The 18,792-nt window shown below is 40.2% G+C and overlaps 1 protein-coding gene across 4 annotated transcripts in view; it reads right to left on the bottom strand.

Moving 5' to 3' along the window:
• Positions 1-18,792, bottom strand: part of PRLR (prolactin receptor) — a 162,750-nt gene that overhangs the window by 28,435 nt on the left and 115,523 nt on the right. For 3 of the 4 annotated variants that reach the window (XM_079145749.1, XM_079145751.1, XM_079145750.1), the window contains exon 2: positions 10,385-10,449. The exons of the other annotated variant lie outside the window; for it this stretch is intronic. The gene's annotated coding sequence lies outside the window, so the exon portion shown is untranslated. The remainder of the gene's footprint in view (positions 1-10,384; positions 10,450-18,792) is intronic. 4 annotated transcript variants of the gene reach the window in all.

Genomic DNA, 18,792 nt, shown 5'->3' with positions numbered 1-18,792 from the left:
TCAACAAAAACACTTTGGGGGTATTACATGTTTAAATACAAAAAATGTACGATTTTGGAAATAAAACTTTTATTTTAATTAATTGGATGCACATTTCTAAAATTATTCACTTTCCTGTCTTTTTTTAAAAAATATTTTGTTTAAATTAGTTATACATGACAGTAGAATGCACTTTGAGACATCATATATAATGGAGCGTTATTTCTCATTTTTCTTGCTATACAGGATGTAGAATCCCACCAATTGTATAGTTATATATGTACATAGGGTAATAATGTCTGATTCATTATATTGTTCTTCCCATCCCTATACCACCTCCCCTCCCTTCACTCACTTCTACCTAATCTAAAGCAACTCTATTCTTCCCTAGCCCCTCCCCATATCAAAGAAAATATTCGGCTTTTGGCTTTTTGGGATTGGCTTATTTCGCTTAGTATGATATTCTTCAGCTCCATCCACTTACCAGCAAATGCCATTATTTCATTCTTCTTCAAGGCTAATATTCCATTGTGTGTGTGTGTGTGTGTGTGTGTGTGTGTGTGTGTATATATAAATATATATATATATATATCACATTTTTTTTTTATCCATTCATCTTTTGAAGGGCATCTAGGTTGTTTCCATAGTTTAGCTACTTCCCTGTCTTTTTAATTGAAACTTTCCATGGAGTATTGATTATGGTGTGAGGTGATGGATATAGGGTACCTTACAGAGAATGTATACAGACCAGAGACTCTTTGCTAAATCAAATGACTAAGACCTGAGTTTCAGTCCATGAATCTTCTTTTGCTAGTCTTCTCCCTTTCTTTGTCCTTACATTCGATTTGTAAGCTAATAATTCTCATTTTTGTTAGTCAACTCTTTTCCAGGAGATTCAACACTCCATTACATTCTACTTCTTATGGTTTATGAATTCAGAAAGCTGATAAACAAATTTTAGAAAATTTAAGCAATTTAAAATGAAAATAATGAAGCTTTTAGTGAGGGCTAAAGGAGTTTCCTACTAGTCCTGTGGGGAAATGGATTTTGTTCCATCTATTTTGCCCAGAAGCCGCTTTGGCTTGCATCCTAGATTTCATATATGTTCCAGAGTTAAGGTTGCTGGATAACTGAGCTTTAAATAGTGGTGCATTTCTGTATCACAAAGTTACACAACTGCACTTAAAAAATGTGACATAGCTGCTATAAACATGGATGTGGCTGTGTCACTGCAGTCTGCTGATTTTAAGTCCTTTGGATATATCTAGAGGAGTGGGATACATGAATCAAATGTGGTGGTTCCATTCCCAGTTTTCTGAGGAATCTCCATACTGCTTTCCATAATGGTTGTACCACTTTGCATTCTCACAAACAATGCATAAATGTACCTTTTTCCCTACATTCTACAATATGTACAATCAGAAAAAGGAGAAGTTATACTCCATTTATGTATGATTTATCAAAATGCATAAATGCATTCTACTATCATGTATAACTAATTAGAACAAATAAAAAAATTTTAAAAATGTGACATAGTATGTTTAATATCTTAAAAGGCAAGTGCTATTGTTAATTATGAAAGGATCTCTCAGTGTATTTCTTAATAAGTTCTCCATGACACTAGTGCATAACAATAAAGGGTAGGCCTAACTCCCAACTCATTGCTAGGCTTCCTGGGCCAATGGAAGCAGAGTGGGCCAATTCAGATGTCTGCACATGTGGCCACAATGACATTGGCCAGGCACAACCTATTAAACCATTGTTGACTCACTGCTTTACAATAACACTGCCTCTTGTTCAGATAGCATATAATTGATGGTGTGTCTTTTAAATACTCCTCACCAAAAAAAAAAAAAAAAAAAAAAAAAAAAAAAATGGGGGTAGAAGATTGACTAATCAAGAGATTAGTCAATTTTTCCTTATCTGGGTAAATACTTTCTTGGTAGTTTATCCATAATAATTTTTCATCCTTGGCCTGGCAGACATCCTATTGTTGCATTCTCATGTTTCTCAACTCAGCTTTAGAAACAGAAATTAATTTTAATATTATGAATGCAATATAATCCAGGCAGAAAGTTCACTGCTTGACTGAAATTCTTTGTTCTGTCCATTGTGAATTTATTTGCAAGTCAAAATTCAATGACTTGGGATGCTTTCCATAGGTGTGCCTGGGCAGAGAGGCTGACCCACACCTGGTTTCTGGAATGCACTTTGGAATATATAATCCCCACCTTTACTTTAAACCTCCGTAGGTGCGTGTGCACAGGCAATTGGAGTCCCACTTGGCCCAGTGGTTCAGTATGAAAAAAGCAGCAGGGCATGTTCACTTTCATAGCCCATGTGGTTTAAATGGAGGACTTCTGGCTTGGCACAAGTGTTCTGAGTGCACAGAAGCACTTAGATGTTTGCAGAATGCAGGATGAGTAACCAGGCATGACAGCCTGCAACAGGCTGGCTTTGTTCTTACCCTCCACCCAGCTGGAGGCCACTCTCAGCCCTTTGTCACTTTATGAATTTTCAAGAGCAAGGGTTTTGTGGTTCCATAGCATGTCACATGGTAGACATTTTATAGAATTCCTTTTTAGGCACCCCTATCTTTCCCTCTAAGTTTCCTCCCCTGCCAGTTGTTGTATCTTGCCTCTCTCTTCCCTCACGCTTCTCTAAATTCCTCTCTGTAGTGCTAAGCAATTCTGCAATCAGCCTCAGCTTGCATAGCTCATTCACTAAAATGCCAGGCTGATTGCTAGGAAAATGGCAACAAGTACACCCCTTGGGGGGTCCTAGTATTTCTATCAAGTGGCTGGTTGAAGGCTTTGCCCCACAGAAATGGAATATAGCTGCTAGAAAACTGATTTCTCTATATTGTTTCAGAAGCAGTAAAGATTGGCACATGGTCAGGCAGAGAGTTCTATGGTTTCCCAAGGCTGGGGGTTCCCAGCCCATAGAACACCCTGAACCTGACCTTATCATAGTAGCATTGAAATTAATCTAACTTATCTTTCTCTACCCCAACCCCTGAGTACCTGGACTCCCAGGTTGGAAGCTCATTGATACTGGGTGTGTGTGTGTTTCATATTCCTCATACTAAAGACAAAGCTCCACATAGAGTAGGTACTCAATAAGTAGTTCTGAATAATGAAATGTATTGGTGTCAGTTACATTTAGAGGGGATGTTGGTAAAGATTTTGGGCTCTTAAAGGTCTACAGTCTTTGAAATATTTGGTGGAGGGAGCAAATGTTTTCTTCATCTTGTATAGTCTGAAAATTGACAATAATAGAGAAGTGTGTTTTAACCAAATTTTTAGTTTTCAAAGTACTTTCATAAAAGAGATTGTATTTCATTCTTTTCCTGACCCTGGACAATTTCAGAATGGCATTGAGTTTGTAAACAAACAATGGCTGCTAGATGCAAGGGTGGGTCCAGCATCTTATTCTTTTGAATGTAAATTGATGTGACTTTTCTCCTAATATATATTAAGAATTTAAGGATGTTAGATATACTTTGAAGTAGAAAATATACTTCCAGAAATTTATCCAAGTGAACAGAGATGTAAAAAATCAATTCAGAATTTAGAGTTTCCCCTCAGTACCATTTATGAATCTAGAATATTGGGAAAAAATATCTAATCCAAATCACAAAGGATTGCTTGTTATGCCTTATCAGGGCATAAGCAAACAATGATATAGTCCTTTACCCTTTAATTAATGTAATAAAATTTTCAATAATAGAAACATGTAAAAACCAAAAAGACCTAGGTGCAGGCAGTATATGTGTTTCATCGCGATTCTAACATAGGCCCCTGCACGTGTGCACAGGAGAGAGACGAAACACATACACGCCAACATATTGGCAGTGGGCATCCCTGGAAGGATAATTATAAAATTAAATTGATGATTTGTATAATAAAATCAAATAAACCATTACTAAAATACCTAAATAAAATTAAAAGTTATTACTTTTGTAATTGAGGAGAAAAATCCCAATAAAAATATTATTGCCACAAAAATAATTCCCTAATGAAAAGCTGGCATTCAGTGGTACGACTACATGGAAATGGTCTCCACTAGGGTAGAAAATAGAAATTACTACTATGTTTGTGGCAAAATGTGCAATAGTGGGTGACAGCTGACCTTCCGTGCTTGTCCTGTGTTGCTGAGCATGTGTGGGTCTCCTGGGCTACAGTGAACATTTCAACAGTTCCTGACGTCTCACAGTCTGCTCACTTTCTTTTAAGAATTTCTCCTACTTCTCTGAATTCCCTCACTACATCTGTCTGAGGGTTATTTAAAATGCCCTGGGGGTGACCAGCCTTTATTTGCCATTCAGTTTTTTGACAAGTGGGTGAAAGGCAATTTCACAGGGAAATCTTTTTTTTTCTAAGGGCCTCAGAGAAGGAAGGGTTGGGCCATCTTCTGAAAGGAATTTAATAAGTTTGAAAGTGTTACTATGGCCTCTCAGCTTCTGTTGGGCCTTGTTTCTCAAAAAAAAAAAAAAAAAATCATATGTTGGTAAGAAGGGGCAGGGTGAGTTAAAAGTCAAGAATGTGGAAATCCGAGCACCTCTTCCACCACCAGTCCCACAGTCATCTTGTACGAGAACATTCTGTCTCTACCTGATTGAGTCACCCTTTACTACTCACATACAAGATGTTCTTTCAAACTGGTTTCTTCATTTAAAACATCTGGGCCACTTATCTAGAAAGATAATTGCTTATCTCTCTTACTGGCTTATGTTCACTTTCTTTGTCTTTTTTCCCCCGTTTTACTCAGTCTTCAGAAGTCCTCTCTTAATAGAAAAGCACGCCTGTCCAATCAGAGAGGTAATGGTCAGAGACCATGGTAGTTAGAGTGGGTCAGGAGATACTCCCAGTGCATATCATTGAGTGAGAATGTGGGGAGGGGAGAGGACCAGAATTCAGGCATTCTTTAGTGCATTTGCAATGCACTTTCAGAAATTTGTAATTGACCTATTTAGTTGCTAGAATTTCCATCCATCCATCCATCCATCCATCCATTCTTTGATGCAACAGGCAGGTAGGCCCTGAGAATACAGTATTGTGCTGAAACAAACCTCCTCATGCTTTCAGTCTGGGGAAGAGAGAATCTAGTAAAAACACTTAAATATAAATAAAACCAAGTTAAGAACAAACTCTTCAGGTTCCATGAGAGCTAATAGTGAGCAGATTTGAACTGGTCCAAGAGGTGAAGGGGCCTTCCCTGAAGCTGCTTAGGAGACAGGGAGTAGAAGGCCCTTCTTCCTTCTGTAACACAACCAGTGTATAACTGGGTCTGGCAGACACTGCTGGTTGCTTCTCCAACAACCACTTCTTCTGTCGTTTTTGCAGAGTGGTTTTTTTCAAGTATCAGGTATCTAGCCCTAGGGGATGAGCAATTATCAGTCTAAGCTAATCACGGTCATCTCATTTGCCTTAAGTCTGTGATTGGTTTAAGAGTGGTCATCCTATCTAGTTCTAGGCACTGAGACATAGCAGAAGCTTTCTGGGGGCTGCTGGGGAAATTTTCCTCCCTGGAAAAAAGCAGGGTGGGGAGGGAAGTCTCCCCAAGTGGAAAGAGTGGCTCTTTGTAAATTTCATGAGCTGTTAAGTCAAGCCTGCAGATGGTTTTCTCAGGACTTGGTGAGTGTTACACGCCCAGTGTTTAATCCACTTTTAGCCAGGCGTGCTATTGCTTGTAGCTCAAAGCATCTTAACTGGGCCCTGGGCCACAGGAAGATGCAGGAGGGAGGCTTGGAATCTCTGCTTAGACTGCCTTGGGAGGAAGTAGAGGTCCCACAGCAAAGTAGCCCAGCATGGCCCATTTGCCTTGGGGAGATTTCATCAGCTTGACATGGACAGCTCAGTGGTCTAATTTTCAAATCTAGTGGCTTAGAGGTACAGAAAGTTTTGGATGTTGATATAGAAGTATTGGAATGTTGCTATAAAGGAAAGGAAAAGAGTGTGTTGTTAGGATGATTATTTTATGGGGCACATTTAAAAGTGATCATTTGGTTTTTGTCAACTATCCTCAATTTTGCTTTGTCTATTTGTTTATCCTTTGATTTTTTTTCTTTTAAATTTTCTCGACAGTGGCTGATTTAGTGTTAGAGTTCATTAAAAGTAAATAATTCAATAATTGCACTGCATAGCTATTTATTTAGACGTATGCTGTCAAGGGAAAATATAGAATCTGATCTGTTATATAGCCACATATTTAAATGGGTCTTGTCCATTATGAGCAAGACATTTTTTCAAATTTGAGTTTTTTCAAATTTATATATATTCAACCACACTGAAAGTCTTATAAATGGCAGGCATGGTCCAATGTTCTAGATTCTTTTCTAGAAAACAAAATCCACTGTCCTGTTCAAGGATCTCCCACTGCAGACTATTTTGGAGTGAGGGATGCATCACCCTCCTCGTGCCTTTGGTGTGGGAAAACACATTTGGTAGACCTGGTGCTCACAGATCCATGAGCACTGTTTTCCCCTTGCCATTATCAGAACATCAGCATTTGTTGAGGAGGGTTTCTGCTGGGAAACATCACACCAGCTTTCTAGCTGGGAGGCCCTCTGCTCTCTTGATCAGCTCATGAGTCATTTTGTAAGGAAGAGTTCATTGGCCATTGGCTTGGGGATGGACATGAACTGAGTGTGCAGCATAATCCATGGTCACACGCCCTAGGCTGACATACTTAGGGACTTGAACAGGTACTAAGTAATCCCTGTATCACTTGAAAAAGGTGATGTGAGCTGCAAACAGAAGAGGTGGGAGGTTTCTAAGGCTGGTTCTCTATTTACAGCCACACTGACTTTGATACCTCTCTTCTTTCTGAGTACGAATTTCTTCTTATATAAAGTGAAGAGGGTCACATCTGCCTAACTTCCCTCAGTCAATTATTTTGAGGGTAAGATAAAAGATTGTTGTGAAAGTGCTCCATGTGTTTGCAAAGTGCTATACAAATAGGAGCCACTGACACTGATCCAGGGTGACCATTGCTCCTTTCCTGCAATTGCATTAGAAACCATCCATGTTCCTCGAACTCCATGTAGAGGTCTAATTCCAGGTGGAGAAGATGCTCTTTTACCCCTAAGTGTCTTGGTTTGGAGACTCCCAGTTCTGAGTGGTGATTTCTTTTGGCTGGGAGCCCACAGGCTCCTGTGCATGAGCAAACCCTTAGGATTTAGGAGGTCTCTCGCTTCACAAGAAGCTCACAAAAGCCCAGAGTCAGATGACAGAGAAAACGAGCCTCAAAATCAACTCCGTTCACTTCCTTATTTTCAAGATCTTTGTGGCAAAGCTGGTGCATGTTCTCTCAGGGATGAGCACTTGGCAAAGCACACAAAGTTTTTCTCTGGTCCCCTGTCATCTTGCCTTTGGAATTCTGTTCCTCCTTCTGCTCTTCTCCATCCTCCCCAATCGAGTTAGTGATGGTGGGTTATCTCTCCTTTCCAGAATGCCCCACTGCTAGGATCAGTTCAGTCTAGAGGAGTGCTGTCCAATAGGACTTCAGGGGATCATGGAATTGTTCTGAATCTTCCCTGTTCAATGTGGTAGTCATTAGCCACTTATAGATATTGAATGTTTGAAATGTACCCAGTATGACCAAGGAACTAAATTTTTAGTATTATTAAATTGATTTACATTTACATTTTCCAGATGTGGCTAGTGGTTTGTGGATTAGACCGTCTTTCTGTTGCAACTAGAACTCATCTGACTTGAGTTCTAATCTAGACCCCTTTTTCAGAGAAGCACTAGCAAGTCTCTCATAAACAAATTATTATTGATAAACTAGTAAGTCTATCTTATAAGCAAATTGTTATTGATAAAGTAAGTAAGTGATCATGTTTTGACTTTAGTCAAAGCAGCAGCTTAAATGATAGGAATTTGAGGGACTTTGGCAGGTAAGTGTGGTGATTGAAAAGATTAGATGGGTAGAGCTTAGATACAATTCAAAACACACTGGATGGATGGGCACATTCTCCCTAGTGCCCTGGGTCACTTCTAAATGCCTCCAGTCTCTTGTAATCTTTGGAGAATTAAGGACTGACATGTGATGGGCACCTGGAAAAGGGCAGGAGCTAGGAGAATTGGAATGTTCAGTGCCTAAAGGATGCCAGCACTGTTGCAAAAGAATCTGGGGTGCCAGGCAGAATCTGGGGTGCCAGGCAGATTGCTCCACCCTGGGGAGGAAGTGCCAAGGAGGGATTGGTAGTCAGTAATCCTCACCACGGGACACAATTGTAAAGTTAGCAGTTAAGTTCGAGACCAGAAATCAGATTAAAGGCCACACGATGGACTATGGCACTTCTGACTGAGTGTTGGACAGAAATTGCAGTCCTGCTCTGAGTTCTAAACCCTCCTTGCATTCTTCTGTGATTGTTGCTTTTTGGATGTTCTTTTTTTTTAATTCACCCTGAAACTGGGCTGTGCTTCTGTTTCTCTTGGCTGATCTGATAGCTACTTTCAAGTTCCTGCCTGTGCTTTCACAGATACCCACTGGCATCGGAAGCACTTTTGCAAACCAAATACCAGGTTGGGTAAAAGGTGGAGGTTAATGGGGAGCAGATGCCAGGGAAGGAGGTCAACCGGGAATAAAAAGACCTTGAGGGGCACTTGGAGGTGAGCAGAATGAACACATACCAATGCTGGCAATTCAGGATTTAATCCCAGTGCCTCAGTTTCCCAATTGCTACCACAAGTAAATCTGCTACCACCTCCTCACCTGCTACACACTACTTTGGGAGTGGAAAAGGACTTCTAATTAAGCCACTGTCCAGAATGTGTGCCTATTTGTATTAAACAAGCAAACTGTACAAAGTAAATTGAAAACTCAATCTCAAATCTTTTGTGCAAATACATGACTAATAAATAAGTACATACAGAAATTTTAAAATTGCAGGCAAATACTCCAGTGCTTTGCAAACAGTTCAGCCTGTACAGTGGTTACCAGACCTTTTAGATTTCCTAAAGGAAGCACTATCACAGTATTCAACATGACATTGTTTTCCCTCACTTGCCTGTCCTTTCAGTAAGTAGCATGGTGCATTTGGCAGCAAGGGACAGAAAGAAACTTGCAGAAATCTGGCTGGTTGATTCATTAGCTTGTTATTCTCAGGCAGGGTTATTATGCCACAGGGTCCTATTGTATTCAAGCATTTTTCTGATGACTTGTAGCGTCCTTTCTCTATGCATTTGCTAATGTTACTCTGAATATTAAATTTCAGTCCATTTGCACAAAAAACAAAAGGTAAAAAATACTAGTCTGAGGTAACTTACAGTGGTGGTTTTTGCCCCAACCAGAGGACATTTGGCAATGTCTGGAAACATCACTGTCACTTCTGAGGGAAATTTTGTCCTTCCCAGAAACTTACACTATGTCTGAAGACATTGTTCATTGTTAAAGCTGGGGGTCAGGATTGTGTCCCACTGGTATTTGATAGAGAGAGACAGGGATGCTGCCAAGTATTCCAGAATGCAGACAATAGTTCTCAAAAAGTCATTTGACCTAGAATGTCAAGTGTTTGAGAAAGTCTAGCCCAGAGGGAAAGTTTCAGATTTGGTTCTTGACACCAAAGTGGAAGATGGTTCTCAAAGGGCTTCACTATTTCATGTTTGGAAGACTAATAAACACCATGAAGTGGCTCTAAGAAATTCCAGGAAATTTTTGCTTAGAAATTTCTTCATCCAATAAGTTCACTGGATTCTTATTTTCATGAGTTCTTAAAGTCCTTTGAAAGAGCACATACAGCCTCAGGGTTACACATGTCCAACTTGTAGATTCCATTTGACTGTAGAATACCAACGCAAGCCATTGGGCTTATTTTCTACATCTGAAAAATGGAGTCATACTACTTCATGACCTATCTACTAGCTGGTCTTAGCATCCTAGGGTTTCCTTGCCACTGGTAGATGGGGAAGATTTGGAACCTGTCATGTATGAATTTTGACATATGAACTGGGAGTGGGGAAACAAACACAGTGACAATATTAGAGAGGCCGAGAAGTTGGTCCAGAAAGCTGTGACAGAATTCGTGTAGAACTGCCTTGGAAAATAAAAGCAAACAGTATTTCTCTTTCTGATTATAAAAGCAACACAGTTATTGTTGAAAACCTCTAAAGCACAGAAAACTATAAGAATTCCCTAATTGCACCACTAGGAGATATCAACTATTAATAACTCTGTTTTTGCTTTGAGAAAAATGAAGAAAGGGATGAATATCAGGTTTTTCTAAGTCAGGCAGGGTGGGAGGTGGAACAGGCCTTTGAGGATAACAGAATGACCTGCTGAGGACATTGGTGGGTTTGAGATGCTCTGTGTGAACAATCAGGTGAGTCCCTGCCCTTGGCTGGATGAAATGGACATGGGGCAGGGTGTGACAGAGGGGCGTAGGATCAAGTCCTCTTACCTTCAGCGTTCATGTGCAAAGCATCTTTAGTGCTCGCCTCCATGAATACGGGAAGGCTTCTTCAGCTGAAAGAGGAAATGACTCATTTTAGCTCCAACACGACAAAGCAAGAGGTGTCGTTTCTGGCTCCCTGGCAGCACTTATCATGCCTAATGCTGTCACTTCAGTGAAAGGCACACGACAGCTCTCATTTTCTGGAAGTAGTTTTTGTCAACTTTATTATGAAGTAATTTAAATCTTACAAAAGATGCAAAAATGGTTAAAAAAAAAAAAAAAAAGATGCCCTTTACCCAGATACCCTAATTGTTACTATTTTGCCACATTGGATTTATCATCCTTTCTCTTCTGCGTACAAAAAAATTATTATTATTATTATTTTTTTCCTAAATCCTCTGTGAATGAGTTGCAGCCATGATCTCTCTTTTGTCCCTAAATATTTCAGTTTGTTTTCCTAGGAATAGGACATTCTCTTACATAAACAGCACATTGATTAGAATCAGAAAATGAACAGAGATCCAGTATTATTGTCCAATCTGTGCGTCTTACTCAGATTTTGTCAGTCAACCCAGTTGAGATTAGACTTTCTGAAGTTTAAGCCTGGAGATCTTGAATGGAATTTATTGACAAATCCTGACGCAGCCACAGCTGAATTGGGACTTTGGCCAGCATCACTTGAAGCTCCAGTTTGGTTTATATGTACATTGTTAGGAGAAGGCTTTTTGAATTATGCGCAACTTTTGGTGAGAAAGGGGTTGTTCACTGGGTAGTGGGGTTCAGGCTTACACAGGCTGGGCTGTACTCATCAGGAATGGAGGTTCCCATCCTGTTTCTGTTAGCATATCTGGCTCTTGTCTTTGTGTGTGAATGAATGCTTAAACTCTGGGGACGGATTGGCCCGAGTCTGTGGGGCATGACAGGAATACTGCTAGAGATGTAGATCTGAGTTAGGGAAAAATGACTTCAAAGCTTGAATACAAAATAGGCCCATATATGTCTGCAGCTACTTTTTAAAATTAGCTTTTCCGTGTGGACAGCAATGCCTAATTTAGTGCCCATTTTGTCTTGCACATTCCATGAAAAGCAAACAATCTAACTAGAGTGGCAGACCAAACAAGGCTTTTGAATCATTTCTAAGTCCCTAAAATCCAGGATCCTAAGCATTATCCCTGGAGGAAGTCAGTGCTGAATGTTCCCCATAGCAATTCAATTGGCGAAGGAGGAAGTGACTGCAGGAAGCTGCGGACGGCCACTAGTGGCTTCATACCACTGAGCCTCTCTCACACTCACCACCTTCTCAACATTGCCGCTGGCATTGGCATCACAAATTGGGACCCCAGACATCTTTTCAACCAAAACCTAGGATGTGACAAGGGTCATTTGAGCATAAGACATCCAGTCCCAAGGCATTTGATAATGAGGTGTCTTTGAGCACAGAGCCTGTGACACAGATGTCTGGAGCGGGCTTCTCAGAAACTTCATTTTTCTTCATAGGGTGCAGTGACACTGAAATTTTCATGTTTAAACTCTGAATATTCTAGTGTGCATTTTAGATTCTGGGAATTATTACAGCTCTCGTTTTGATAGTGTCTTGGTTCTGTTTAGAACAACTCCTGTTCTTTTCTGTTACCTCCTAAATAAAATTAAGACTCTTTTTTTTTTTTTTTTTTTTTTTTACATTTTTTGATGGAAACCCCGAGGTTAGCAGAGGTTAGGGAAGAACAAAGAGAGGGTGGAAGGGTATTGGGGGGTGGAAAAATCTAGAACACCAAATAGCAGTAATGAGGGCTTTTGGGCAGGAAGCCATAAAGGGATCCCGGTTTCTGCAGTTCAACCATCATTGTCGAGTGCTAGGCCTTGAGTTCACACCATTTACTCATCTGTTATTCATTCAGCACGTGTGAAATGCCTGGCACACCATTTAGCTCTGGTCATTCTCTGCCCTGCTTGCACACCTACTCTGTACCTGCTCTGCATCCTGTGGATCTGATCCTATGGCTCCCTTCCCTTCAGCTTCAGATGGGGCTCTACTCACGGCAGGGTGAGGATGGGAGACAAGCACATCACATATTTCCTTCACTCCCTGCTTGCCTTCCTCATGGCTTGAGTCTAGTAGTGGTTGGGTCTCTCCTACCACATCTCTAGTTGGGCAGCTCCTCTTCCATGGCTCCAACTACCCCTGGGCCCCAGCAACATTCTTCCTGCACCTCTTCATGCAGAAGAGGTGGTTACAAATTCCCATGTTTTCCCAACGCTGCCTGCTCTCAGGTATGTACTCTCCCTGTTACATTCTCTTGAAAATTGTAGCTGAGCATACCATCTTTTTCCTGTCTGACCCGACTGAGGCAGCCCTTGAATATAGGCCTGATTGTTTTTGATTGTTATGGACAAACCAAAAAGATGTAAAGTTCCTATTTTTTTTTTTTTTCTGTATACCAATGCAAGGTGGGGAGACCTAACAGAAGCTCCTGGGAAAACATCTCAGAGATCTCATACTTTCTATACCCCAGTATTATGAGTCAGAGTCCAATCTAACATATGGCCACATTATTGGAATACGGCATCAAGAACAAGGAGTCGCTAATGTTACTTAATTCTGCCTTCATTGATTCCTGCTTGGAGTCCTTTACTTCTCAATTTAAGAAAAGACATGTTAGTTTTCTCTTAGGTTATAGGCAGAAATAAAACAAGTTTTTTCCCCCCAAGAGTTGGAATAGTAAATATTTTCAGCTCTGTGGTCCATAAGTTCTCTGTTGGAACTACTCTCTCATTGCAGTAAAAGCAGCCGTAAACAATATGTAAACAAATAGGTTTAGCTGAATTCTAATAAAAATTTATTGATAGAAATAAAAGATGGGGAGGAATTGGCTGATTGGTCTTATTTTGCCAACCTCCAATATAAAGAGAAAAATGGATCTATCCTAGGTATGTTTAGAAGGCAAGAGTTAGATTAATGTGTAAAAATCATAAGTAGATGTGTGCTAATTTTCAGGCAGATTTTTTTAATCATGATGACTGTTCCCCAATAGAACAAGCTATTTCATGAGGCAGTGGGTTTCTTACCATCGTGAGGGTTCGAAGCTGAGACTGAGGGTTGTAGACTTATTTTCTCCAGAGCACGTGGAGTGACTCATCTGATGTGAGTGGTAACCCTGCCTCATGTTGGTGTGTGCACAGCATAGCACTGCACACAGAGCAGGTCTCCTAGATTCTATGTTCCTTGAGGGAAGGGGCTGTGTCACAGTTATCTTTGTGTCCCACCCATTCTTGAAAACCTACTATAGTGCTTAAAATATGGTGGGTGTGATCAGTACAATTTTTATCAACTGGAATCTTCAAGTAAAATCTTGCTGACAGATTAATTGAACTAATTTGTCTTGCGTACAGTCATTGCTACTAGTCATATTGAATTAGTTTAATTACCTCTTAGAAACTTCAACATATGAAGACTTTGAATGAAAATAATAGACATAATAGTCAACATTTACTAAATTCTGAAGAGATGCTAGATACTGTGCTAAGAACCTTATGTTCTAAAGGTCTAAGAATCTTATGTGCATCATTCTATAACTCTTCCCTCAAAACCTGTGAAGTGGGCACTGGTATTACTGCCATTTATCTAGCTAAGAATTCAGAGCATTCTCATAGCTGGGAAGTGGCATTCAAACTTGAACTGATAACTCTTTGATGCCAAATTCTGGGGTCCAGTGACAACTCCATCTGGCTTTCATTTATTTATTCATTCATTCATTTATTCATTCAGAACCCCACAAACATTGATAGGTGCCTGTTATTTCCCAAGTATTGTTTTGAGTGCTGAGGATAGAGCTGTGAATATAAACAGACCAGGGTGGGATAGAGTGGAGTTTGGTATATAATTAACAAATGAAAAGATAATAAATGGAAATCTACCACAAGACAAAGAGATTAAAAAGATAATAAATATTTTGTGTCCATACCAGAACTGTCAGTATAATTATAATTGATGAATTTACCAAACCTCTTTCTTGTTTATTGACATTAGCTCAAGTGCAGTTTTGGTCTCGACAAAATTTTCACATAAATGCAGAAAATCAGAAAGAAGCTGTAAGCATTCTGGTGACTAATCTAAATGACATATGGTGTTTGTCAACATGCATGTGAAACACTTACAGGAAAAAAAAAATAACTGCAGCCAACAAGGCTTTTGCGAGCCATTCTTGGTGGGCAGGCTGAATCTGAGCAGCATCTGACTGGGAGACCCCAGGCGACAGATGGGAAGGAGGAGTGTGGGAAGCCAGTTCAGTTAACACAACAACTAAAGTAGAAAAAACAACACTTGGTGAAATTCCATTTTTCCCATTCCTGAAACCCAGAAACATGAAGCGCCTCAGTTCTGTCTCCCTGTCTAGAGTATCAAAGTTCCACGTTCGTAATGACTGCTGCACTTACAACGAGGGTCTGACCCTTACCAGGCGGGTGCAAACACACTGATCTGAGTAATGGGAATGACCTTGGTTAAGAGTAGAGGTTCCCGGGTGGCTGGGAACGGACAGAACTGAATGAAACTCCCAAAATCTGATGGAGGTTGGTTTTCAGAGAAAAGGAGCAAGAAAGCTAAGGGTCAAATGAATGAAGCCAACTTAGTTGTCAGGACCAACAGGTAAAGGTGGGATGGGAGTGGGAGACAGGACCCAAACATCAGGGGCTGAGTAAACCCAAGCCCAGAGAAGGAAGCGGAAGAATCCAGGATTTTGTTTGTGTCTCGCTGGCTGCCAACTACAGCGGTTGGGTGTGGGCGACCCAGGACAGGCACAGGATAGGAGCTGGCAATTAGCGGTAACACTTAGGCAGTTCCAGAATTCCTGTTCCTTTCATTAGTGGATTATAAAGTGATTCTAGATCAGTGAGTCCTGACAGCATCAGCACAATCTTATTTAAAAAGAATGACTAGAAAACAGAAAGAAAGTAATTAGTTAACATTTATTGACTGCCAGACACTGTTTCTAAGCATTGTATCGCATGAGTTCATCTAATCTTCTTAAGTACACTTTGAGAACTAAGCTTCTTAATAGAGAGCTAATTAAAAAGTGATTAAAAACATAAGTGACATTTGGAGGGAACCTGTAAAAAGTAGTCATCAAAAATGAATCTTAGTCCTTCACTCATTCATCTGTTCACTCACATATTATTCAGCCAACAGATATTGAGTATCTAGTGCATGTTGGGCATTAGCCTAGGGGCTTTGCATGCTTGATTATATTAATTTCATGTCCAACAGGGGCAGTGGAAGGAACAAGGGATTGGAAAATCTGGATTCTGCTTCTAGCTCTGTCTCTAACTGATCATGTGGCCCTTGAAAAAATTCACTTTTCTTCTCTCTTTCCTATCTTCTAATGCCAAACAAGGGGCTTGAGGTTATTTATTTATTTAGGTACTGGGGATTGAACCCAGAGGCACTTCCCACTGAGCTACATTCCCAGCCATTTTTATTTTGTTTTATTTTGAAACAGAGACTCACTAAGTTGCTTAGGGTCTTGCTTAAGTTGCTGAGACTGGGCCAGAACTCATGATCCTTCTGCCTCAGCCTCCCCAGTTGCTGGGACTACAGGTATGCATCTTTGTGCCTGGTTGCTTAAGGTCTTCTAGACTTGAATGTTAGTTAAGTAGTTTTATATAGTAAATGCTCACTTATAATTACACCTTCTCACCCCATCAGGTACATGGGGATATTTATGAGGCATAGAGGTGAAAACTTGTCAGGGCTTGAACCAAATTCCACTTCTTTTCACTGAAATATTTGCTTCTTCTAGAATAACTATCTGGATGCAAATGACAGCAGATGATGTGGGGAGAAAGAGAGATAGAGTGGGAAGTATAATATTTGCCATTCAGGAGCTTCTGGTGCTGTCTTGACCACCATGGAAATATTCCAAACGCACAGGAAGAGAGCCCCTTCTGTTTGCTTTGTGTTGCTGTAATAGAATATCACAAACTGGATAATTCATGAAAAAAGTAACATATTTCTTACAGTCCCGGAAGCTGGGAAGTCCAAGGCTAAGTAGCCCACAGGTGACAAGGGCCTACTTGCTTTGTCATTACATGGAGGAAGGTAAAAGTGCAAGAGAGGATGAGAAAAGGCAAGAGAGGGCATAAGCTACAGAGAGCAAGAGAGAAAGGGGTGAGCCTCGCTTTTCTAACAACTCAACCACTCTGGTGATAATGGCATTAATAGGTTCATGAGGGCAGATCCCTTAAGACCCATATCACCTATTATGAGACCCACCTCCTACTCCCAACATGGTTGCTTTGGGGATTCAATATCTCCAGTACATGCACTTTCAAAGGGACTCATTCAAATCATAGTACACTTGGAATGGTGGCAATTACATGAAGGCAGATATGGGTTCGATAAAGGGTAATGGAGTATCTCATTGGGCATTCCAATTGCTCATTAGCTGGCAGAGCTAGAACAAATGGACCATGGTATAAGGCAGAATCACTTCTTAATGATTATTATGGCTAAGGATGGAATGGCCACTCTGATAGAAAATATGTTCTTTGCCACTGTGGAAGTCTATGCAGAGGTCATATAAAGTTCTATAGGGATTAGCAACTTGGTTTGGGGCTCAAAACAAATATGGGGATTTCAGCTCTGAAATGTGATGATTCTAGGAAGCTGGAGGTTTGCAATTTGATCTGTAGTTTATAACCTCTGCTCCAGAATTTAGATATTCCTCTAGTAATTTTCTGGGGAAAATTAAAGGCCCTTTTCCAGTCATTGATATCCAGGCCAAATTCCTCAATCGGTTTCTTTCCAAGAGGTTCTTCATATGGATGCTTGGCAGAGTACCCAACCTTACCTCCTGCTTTGAGCATTTCTGAACCCCTATTCCTGACAAACATCCAGGATGGGAATTTTTCTGCAAATCAGAGTTGAAATCAAAGTTGGACCATCACATTGAAACTCAAGTGCTACCAGCCAATGGATTAGTATAAATTGCATTTGCATTGATCCAGTATCCTCATTTTCCCAATTGCTAGCTTTATCAGAAGCAGATTGGCCAACTGGTATTCTCTGAGGGTAATAACTTTAACCAGAGAAGGTGTAGGAAAGTGTATTCTAACAACGAAACACTGAAAGGTTTGAAGTTTTACTATTGCTAAAACTTGCCCAAGGTCACAATATTGGTTATTTGTAGAGTCATATCTGAAGCAGGTTACTTCAAATCCTTTTGGGAATGAGTGCAAAGTAAATGAAGAGTACTTCTGATAATTTAAAAGAACTAAAGTCCAGATTTCTTGATTGTCCATCGGGAAAGTTTAGAGTTTGGAACTGGATTGATTCTACAAGTGCTAGATCCCCGAATCAGGATCACTTAAAAAGAGGGTGGTCATTCCAGTCCAGTGAATGTGGAATGCATTCAGTTCTGCAGAAATTGGACAGTGGTAAGCTTGACCAGGTTGACCATGACTTGGAGATGAGGCGAGATGGCTATCAGCAGTGAACCTGAACAAAACGGATTTCTGATTACTTTAGCTCGTAAACCACAAGTGAAATTGACTTTCCCAGAGACTCTGAGGGGCATTTATAAGCTAGAGTAACACTATAATATATTTAATTTATTTATTTACTTATTTGCAGTGCTGCGTATTGCACCCAGGACCATGGGCGAACACAAGCACTCTACAACTGAGCTACATCCCCAGCCCCCTACACTGCTAATTTAAAGTGGATGGAAACTGACAATAAAAAACAACCTCCAAATGATAAAAAGACATTGTCTAGAAAGATCAAGGAATTGGTATAAAAATATAGTCCCCAGAGGCTGGGTGTAGCTCAGTGGTAGAGCACATGCTTAGCATGTGTGAGGCCCTGGGTTCCAGAATCAGGAAAAAAAAAATCTGATTTTGAAAAAAAAAAAAAAATCTCTGCTTGATTGCAATAAGAACATTCTTAACATGTTAACTTTGTCCTGATCTCTAAATCCCCCTGAGGGGATTTATAACAAGTTCTTTTTAAAGCATTGGAAGCCACTAAAACTGTAAGTGGGGGAAAAAACACTCTCTTTTAATTAAAATAGCAGATTGTTAAGTGTATGGAGAGCTGAATTGAGAACATCTTTTTACCTAGAAATATAAGAGAATAAATATTTCCTGGTCTTATCCTGCAAGGTTTAGGATTAGTTAGGATTAGTAGCCCAAGAGTTCCTACTTTACACTGTATAATCAGGGAGACTGTGTTAGAGGGGAATCTTAGTAGGAAGATCTGTTTTCATTTTCCTGTTATTTAGGCCCCATTGGGGACCATCTAAATGCCATTTGTCTCAGGCCTTAAACTTTTTCTTCCCTCTCGGTGCAACACAGCTAATGACCTTCACGGAGCAGCAAATTAGTAGCATGTGTCAATGCTGACTCCTGTTTTTCAGTCT

The sequence above is a fragment of the Sciurus vulgaris genome, assembly GCF_902686455.1.
Source record: "Sciurus vulgaris genome assembly, chromosome: 6".
Taxonomy (NCBI): domain Eukaryota; kingdom Metazoa; phylum Chordata; class Mammalia; order Rodentia; family Sciuridae; genus Sciurus; species Sciurus vulgaris.
This window is presented reverse-complemented; position numbering and strand designations above follow the sequence as displayed.